This window comes from Strix uralensis, chromosome 14 (assembly GCF_047716275.1).
Source record: "Strix uralensis isolate ZFMK-TIS-50842 chromosome 14, bStrUra1, whole genome shotgun sequence".
NCBI lineage: Eukaryota > Metazoa > Chordata > Aves > Strigiformes > Strigidae > Strix > Strix uralensis.
This window is the reverse complement of record NC_133985.1, coordinates 19,988,090-19,993,520: the sequence shown is the minus strand read 5'-3', so window position 1 is coordinate 19,993,520 and position 5,431 is coordinate 19,988,090. Positions and strand designations below refer to the sequence as shown.

Here is a 5,431-nt window from a genome sequence, read left to right as displayed (position 1 = left end):
CATTCCTTGCCCCAGGGAGTTCATGATGGAGTGTGAGGAGTATTTCTATGAAAAACTGCATCATCGGTTCTGTGTTGGAGGCTGTGGAAGACAGTGACAGGTGGACAGCATGTTTCCCGGAGTTCACAGTTCTGTAACAAAAGCAAATTATATATATATATAAAGTAGAAATGACTGTTGACTGAGTAGATTGCAAAGAGAACCTTAGGAGGTATAGCAGTTTCAATTTGTTGAGGGGGAATGATTCATTTTAGTGTATAGAGATGCTGGAGATTTCATATGATCTTAGATTTTAACAGGCTACAAATCTTCACCCGTTCTAACTCAGGGACAAATCCGATGTGGTTTGCTAAAGTATTTGTGGCTTTAATTTGAAACCTGTCAAGCCTTGGTAACCACTTTTGCTTTGACATGGTGGCTTCTTCCAATGAAGAATCCAAAAATTTAGCAGGTGATAAATGCCAGAAAAGAGAAGGATTCAGGCAAAATCTTGTGATTCAAAATGATGTCTTTTTTAACAGCTCCAGGAAGTCTTTGTAACACAACAGCAGCCTGAGATTCAGGGAGGAGCAGACATCAGCAAGAAGCAGTGGCCTGGAGGAGGCTGCGGTCAGCCCAGCCCAGGGGTATCCACCGTGCACTTGTGGATCCCTCTAAATAGGGAACTGAGAAGGACCCATTATTAAATGGTAATAAGAGGGTAAACAGTTAAATGGTAATAAGAGGGTAAACAGCCAATGTCCCTGGTCTCAGCAAAGAATAGAGAATGTGCAAGAAACTAGACAGAGAGAGGTTAATTGAATTTAGGAGAAATAAGAGATTTTTGTTTACAGCCCTTGGTAGGAAGAAGCCTGAAGACATGTAGTCGGGTTTAAGCAAAAATTGTTTGGTTTGGCTGGCAGGGAGCATCCTTTGCTAGTTGTTAATAGGGATTTATTTGGTGATAACAGGAAAATGAATTCTCCGTGAAGGAATGATTGCTACCAGCTGGCTCATAGCTTCAGAAGGATGCAACCCAAGCCTGAGGTGCCCTTAACTACCCCACACAACTCTGTAAAGCACAAAATTATCTTGAGACCCAAGAGAGAGGAAGCTTCTTCTAAACTCATCTACTGTGGTAAGTGGGGTTTGGGTACTCTTTGTGAGAATGGCAAGGTAAGATATGAAGCTCAACAAATTTCAGGGTATAATTTAAACTGCACAAAGCCTTGACACACTTCTCCATACATAAATGTATGTTTAATTCATTCATTTAATTGAGCAAATTCAGGAATGTGTAGCAGCACAGGGCTATGCCGCCCTGGCCCCTGCAGGGACTCCCTGTTGCAACTTCCTGGAGGAAAATCCAAGCCTCAGACTCTGCCATTTGTATGCTAAAATAAAAGTTGGAGTCAACCACTGAATGGGTGTGAAAACAGTGCAAATATTTCAGAGTAAAGGACTTTGATGGGAAAATCATGCCAACCCCATAGGGCCCAGTCCAAAGAAAATACCCACTCAAGAGGCTGAAACCAGACTAAAACCCAGCGTTTAGTTCAGTCACAATGAAACTGCTCTGACTCAGTTTCCTCAACTTAGTCGGGGTTAATTGGTTTTATTTTGAAGAATGAGCCTTATTCTATAGAACTTGCCATATTCCATTTATTTCCATAAAGTCCTCATCAACTGGAGAAGCTTCCTCCTTTGTTTCATTGCATTTGACCATAAAAGAGTTTTCCTCTCTCAACTGGCAGATTAACCATTATAGTTAGTGAAAAATAGTGTCCAGCAGAGTTAAGTCATTCTTCTTAGATGGCTTTGACTTTGCTGTGCCTATTATTAATTTTCATGAATTTCAGAATATGTTTTATGCTGATAAAGCTTCTTAAAGTGTTTCCTCTAAAGCTGTATTAAAGAAAGTGGCACTTACATAAGTCCTTTGGAATACTTAATGTGCCATGGCTTTTGCTATAAATATTCACCAGTTCATTATTTTCACTGAACTTCACAAGTGGGTTGGTATTGATTATTTTACCCGTTACAAGAGAAAAGTCTTGGACACTTGCATGCAGTCTGAATAAACTTGCAAAGCAATCTGCTGCTTTCAGTCTGGCCAAGTGGGCAATTATTTTTCTAGATTTCCTACCTTCTGTTTCCTCTGGAGTTTTTGTATTTTTCTGCTTTTATGTTGGAAATTAATTTGCTCCTGTAAGAGACACTTTACTGACAGGATTCATCAGAAAACTCTCTCCCCGAAAGTCCAGAAAGGTTTTTCACACCAGGGAAGAACTTTAACAAATGTGGGGTTTGGGGGGGGTAACGTGGCTCTTGGCAGCTGGATGAGGATAGAGCTGCCCCACAGCAAATCCCTCCTCTGTGGGATAGACCAGATTTAATGGCTCCATCTGCATGACAGAGCAAGTTCTCACACAATTTGCCCAAATTGTCCTTGCTTATGGTTCTCTAACTCCTTGCTTAAAACGCCTGCAGCCTTGGGGTGATGAAATGCTGGTTGAGCATCTGCAGCTGACCGAGAGTGGCTTTGGGGTGTTTGTCCACACAGTCACATACAACTTAAATATTCTGACTGCTAATTGATTCCCTGCTACTATCTCTAACAGGCCCAATAAAGCAACCAGAGAGCTGTCAGGCTGGTGTGTTTTAGGCACCTCGGAGCAAATGTAACATGCTCGGCTGCTAATAAACCTGCTGTCAGCTGAAGGGCATCGTGCACACTGCACTGGTGACATGCCATCAGCTCTGGGGCAGTTTTGTTTGCTGCTTTGATTTTTCCCTGTCATTTTTCACACAGAGATAATTTCCAGGGTCTCACATTTTGTTATGAAAGTATATAAAACCATCTTTCTCTGATGAAAAAAGACCCAGCACCATGCACGGTCTTCTCACCTCCTCCATGGTTCAGGAGGTTCACAGGCATCCTGGATGTGGCCTCCAGTTAATCCTGAAATTTCAGAGTGGATTATTTCTTTTATTTCTGAATATCAGAAGTGAGTTTGCTAATTGGGGAAAAACCAAGGCCTATCACCGTGGGGACTATTTTAAGAAATCAGGTAAGTGTCATTCCTCTATGACAAATGACACTTTGCTGCTATTATTTTATCATTGCTGAGGTTATTTGCTGCTGATGTTGCAGAAGTCTGGAGCTTTGAAGGACTAGAAAAGCTTGATCTGCAATTTCAGCTTCATAAGGGAAAAGGAGGAAAATGTAAAACATGTGATTCATCACTTAAAATAAGATAGTGGGTAGAAAGTGAGGGAAGATGACTCTCCTACCTTCAGATGGAAGTATGTCCAAAGACCCATCTGGAATGTCTGAAAGAGCAGACAGAGCCAATACTGCTGAGTTGCAGCTTTTTGCACTAATTTCCACAACACCTTCACTCCTCTCTGAAATTACCTTTGTGTCATTGAGCTCAGTTCAGTTCGGGAACTGGGTTAGGCTGAACTGGGAGAAATTAATTTTAGTGGGGAGCAGGAGGACTTCATGCAAATGCTTGTGGCACTGACAATTCACATCCTGGATGTTTTGTACTGATTTCTCAGTGGAGACAAGCCCTGGGGATCTGGCTTTGATTATCTGAATCGGCAGCTCTAGATTACCTTAATATTGTGCTGACTTCATCGGGACTGCTCGTGCAGGCAGGGTGCATTAACCACGCAGCCGAGCGTGGCCGAAGGCAGCCACGATCGGATCGGCTCCAGGTGCTTGGTGAAATCCTGGGAAATTGCCTAGTCTGGTATGAAACTGTGCCTGAGGAGACTGGAACAGCAGCATTGGCTCATGATGGATGAGCCGTCTTTTGTTTCCGCTGTAAGAAGTTTTGGAGACCGGGTTACCCTATAAATAATGTTTAAATTGTAATTCTGTTAAATACCCTTCTCCTCTAGGAAAAAATAAATTGCCACCTTCTTTCATTATTCCAGGTAACACATCCTCAGGTCCAACGCTATCATTTATTTATACAATATATCTGTATTTTTGTGTAATGTGTGTATGTATGTGTGTGTATACACACGCATATAATATATATGTATATATACTTTATATATATGTTTATCAGGAGAAAGATAATTCATGGAGTGATGCCTGATCCAGCTAACATCTCCACACAGGTCTGTTAGAGGTAAGGACAGACAGCACAGCTGCAAGGTGACACATGGCACCATCCCTGTGGGACAGTGTGTGGCATCTTCAGGAATGTGTCATCACAGTATTTGCTTCTAAGAGGATTTCTCCAAGCTTGTAAGAAACGAAGAGATGCTTTCTTCCTGACAAGTGATGGCCAAAAAGTGACTGAAATGAGACATCGGAAACACCAGCGTGGAGAGGGAAGGGGACAGCCCTGGCTGTGTGTCCCTGTTTCCAGGGCAAGGTGGCAGCTCAGCCCATGCAGTGTCGGTGTGGCATTAGCAGCATGCCAGGCTGTGTGCTCAGTGTTTGATGTGGCACAGGAAACAAGTGAATTCCTGTCTGCACCTTTTCCTAGAAAGCCTCAGATATGGTTCTAGTCTGATATGGAGCTGAAGAAACGTGGACAGATGACTTCCCATCCTGACTCCCTGATTTATTCCAATTCTGTTCACTGGGGACATGGGGCAAATTAAAAATGGGGGCCATTGCTGACAGATACTGTGGCATGTGCTGTGCAGGGACTGCTGTTTCCCAGAACTGCCTGTCATTTGTATTCTCTTTGTGCTGTTGATCTATATGGCTTCATTACTAAGTGGCTGACCTTTACCGAGCAGCTTGTCAGAAGCTGTCGGTTGCTGGCTCCAAAACATTACCTGGTGCCTCACTGGGAGGAAGGCAAGCTGCAAACACAGCCCTTGGAAACCCTCCTCCTTATTCTGGGGGAGTGTAGCAGTAGGCTACAAACTTTTCTCTGTTGATGCTTGAGAGTGACAAACAGTGGCTCTTTCTTTTGAATGTGAGATTACTGATGCACTTAGCTGGCTGTTAGGTTTCCCCAACAAACGGATGGGGCATTATTGAGGTTTGTTTTAAGGGTTCAATTTTTAACAGAAATTTGGTACTTGATGTCATCATACTGATTTTGTGAACAGCCCATTGTGACAAACCTGCATGTAGTTTAAAATAACTTCTCTACTAAGGACCCTTGCTCTCCTTCTGTAGCCTCAGACGTAATTTCTGAACAATAAACAAAATATTTCTGCTATTGTGTGGCAGTAAGACTTTAGTAATTGAGCTTGTATTAGTTCATAGAGATATGTCAGCCAGCAAAAAGCTTAGTGATGTCTCAGATGCAAGCTGCTTCTCTTAAACAAAGAGAAAAATTAACCTCAAATTGGGAGATAATAAGGGGGAAACAGAAAGAAAACAGTAAGAGGTATTTCTTTAAGTCTGCCTTCAACAAATTTAGTCGGTTAGAAACTTTTCCGGCTTTGAGCAGATTTGCTGGAGCACAATGTG

General features: G+C 42.4%; 1 long non-coding RNA gene across 1 annotated transcript; it reads left to right on the top strand.

Moving 5' to 3' along the window:
- The first annotated feature begins 980 nt into the window (after positions 1 to 980).
- LOC141949858 (uncharacterized) lies at positions 981 to 5,180 on the top strand. The gene is made up of 2 exons (XR_012630866.1): positions 981 to 1,117; positions 4,114 to 5,180. It is a non-coding gene; the product is annotated as an uncharacterized LOC141949858 (long non-coding RNA).
- Positions 5,181 to 5,431: the final 251 nt, after the last annotated feature.